The 2,989-nt window shown below is 50.9% G+C and overlaps 1 pseudogene; it reads left to right on the forward strand.

Moving 5' to 3' along the window:
* Positions 1-457: 457 nt before the first annotated feature.
* LOC119877068 lies at positions 458-2,065 on the forward strand (annotated as a pseudogene).
* Positions 2,066-2,989: the final 924 nt, after the last annotated feature.

The raw sequence follows: 2,989 nt of genomic DNA on the forward strand, positions 1-2,989 counted from the left end.
ATACCTGAGCTCTTTTGGGAGAATGATCTTCCCTGTCTTAGAGCACTAATGTCTAACTCTCCTTGGCTCACTTGAGGTTACTCAAAAAGAAAAAGGACACTCATTAAGATTTCCACTGAACATAGAAACACTGAAGAAAGTCTGTTAGACATAGGTAGGGGCAGTTAGGGAGGTTGAGAAAGATCTGAAGGTGCTGTCTGTTGTGGGAGGCAAGATTAGGAGCTGGGCTGACCTGAATGGTCTCCGTCAGGGAGGGACCACACCCAAATCCCGTAATCCAATCAAGCAATTAGAGTGGATTAGAGGACTTTGTGCCTTATCCCAGGGCCCAAAAGCCATGAAAGGTGGAGGCGAGGGTCACTATCTGACATTTGGAAACTGGCACAGTGAGAGGAGCATCCCTTTGCAACCCAAAGCTCCTGGTTGAATGTATCTTGTGGACACTGTTTCTGCAGACATGGAGGCTGCCCACCTCCACCCCTCAGAGGAGCCTCAGTTCAGCGCCTCTCCCAAACCCCAGTTATGCTGGTCAAGGAGAGGCGGTGCTGAAGTCCTCGGAAGACCCTCTGTGCCCGAGAGGGCATCCCCTGCATCAAAGACGCTCTCCTCCCTGACTAACCCGTTGGCTCCCGCATCAGCAGGGCTGCCTCCCACTAAGACGCCTCTGAGTTGGAAGAGCCTTTCCCAGGTGGGAGCCGGGCTTCAGAACATGGGCAACACTTGCTATGTGAATGCGACCCTACAGTGTCTGACCTACACAGAGCCCCTCGCCAGCTACATGCTGTCCCAGCAGCACGGAACCACCTGTAGGAAGCAGACATCCTGCATGCTGTGTACCCTGCAGGCTCACCTGACGCGGGTTCTCTGCCATCCTGGACGTGTGCTCCGGCCCCTGCCACTCCTGCTCGCCGCCTTCCACAGACACAAGCAGGAAGATGCCCATGAGTATCTCATGTTCATTCTGGATGCAATGCAGCAAGCGTGCTTGCCTGAGGACAAGCTCTCAGACCCTGAGCGTCCTCAGGACAGCACCCTCATCCAGCAACTCTTTGGAGGGTACTGGAGGTCTCAAATCCAGTGTCTCCACTGCCAAGGCATTTCGAGCACTCTGGAATCTTACCTGGACATCAGCCTGGACATCGCGCCTGCTCACAGCGTCAGCCAAGCTTTGGAGCAGTTGGTGAAGCCCGAACTGCTGGAAGGTGAAAATGCCTACCATTGTAGTAAGTGTCTGAAGAAGGTGCCTGCGTCCAAGGTGTAGACTTTGCACACTTCCCCGAAGGTCCTCATCCTGGTCTTGAGACGATTCTCAGACTTGACAGGCAACAAAATGACTAAGGAGGTGCAATATCCTGAGCGCCTTGACATGCAACACTGCCTGTCTGAGCAGAGGGCAGGACCCTTGGTTTATGTGCTCTATGCCGTGCTGGTGCACGCTGGGAGGAGTTGCCACAGCGGACATTACTTCTGTTTCATAAAGGCAGGAAATGGCCAGTGGTATAAAATGGATGATGCTAAGGTTAGCGCCTGTGATGTGATTTGTGCGCTGCGCCAACCTGCCTATGTCCTCTTTTATATGCAGAAGACTGATCTGGAGAGAGACCTTGGGAGGGAGTCAGTCGAGGAGGGAGGACTCGCATCTCCCGAGGCAGACCCCACGGTGGTGGGTGAGGCCTCAGGAGAGCCGGCAACGGATCCCTCCGTGAACCATCCTGAGTTGGAGGAGCGGGGGGAAGAGACCTCCAGACAACAAATGACATTAGACCAGTGGAGATGCCTCCAGGAACGCAACCGCCCTAAGCCTGAACTCAATGTCAGGAGAAGAGAAATTGCTCTTCCTGTGAACGCAGTCATCCTTCACCACTCCAAATACAGACCTGAGATGCCGAAGAATCATCCTCAACAGACTGTCGACCTGCTCACCACTGCAGCTGGGATGCTCCCACCTCAGGTGGCCGGGGACGTGGCCAAAGTCCCGCGTGTGCCAGGAAGAGCCAGACCTACCAAGAGGATGAGCAAGAAGGGACAGAGGTCTGGGGAAGGAGTCCAGGGATGTGTCTCCTAACTTTGGTGCACATGGGCACACACACCCATACACACAGCGTCACTCACTCACTCCAAACCCGAACACAGTCCCTACTGGAAATATTTTGTGTTGTGTGAAGTGTGTGTTCTATATGTATGGAAGAACCATCTATCTGGTGTGTTCATGGGATAAGGCCTTCAACTGAAACTTGAGGACACTGATATTTAAACCTGTTTCATTGTCATGATCTTTTATTGGGATAGTGTGGATTTCATATGGGGTCTATCCAGGAACATGCCGGTCCTTCAGCCTTGGGGAGAGTGGGGGCCACTTGCAGTTGAGAGGCAGTGAGCAGTCAGGGTTGACAGTGGATATGATGCAGAGGACCTGGGGTTGAAGTCAGTATGTTTGACCCTCTCGTCATGCTCCCCACTTCCGAATGCTTTTCTTCTATTTATATTGAAAGAATATTTCTCTGAACATAAGAGTGTATTGGGTCTTGCTAGCGATGTGTCTTGGTCATTGCTTGGAAATTGTGAGATGGAAATTAAGTGCTTATTTTCCGGCGATAACTGCATCCAGACCTGATTGAACCACAGTGATTTTATTATGTTCCCTTCACTCTCTCCCACATTAAGACTGAAGAGAAGCAAACTAACAAGGACTCTTATTCCAAAGGGAAATGCCCAGCCTCCCACTGAACATAACTTTTTATGACTATTTTGCTACCGTCTGCTCTTGGCGTCTCTTGACCCAGAAGAAGTGGACTCTGGATTTCAGACCAGTTCAAATTCAAATTTGGACCTGGGTTGATACCTTGGAAAACAGTGCCAAGTTCATGAGTCTAGCAAAAGCGTTTTGAGGTCAGGTTATATGTGTTCTGTGTTATCATTGCATTTCTTACAGAGGAGTTTGACAAGTTCATTGTAGAATGGAAATTATTGCATGACCAGCACACGCCTC

The sequence above is a fragment of the Canis lupus genome, chromosome 16 (genome assembly GCF_011100685.1).
Source record: "Canis lupus familiaris isolate Mischka breed German Shepherd chromosome 16, alternate assembly UU_Cfam_GSD_1.0, whole genome shotgun sequence".
NCBI classification, from domain to species: domain Eukaryota; kingdom Metazoa; phylum Chordata; class Mammalia; order Carnivora; family Canidae; genus Canis; species Canis lupus.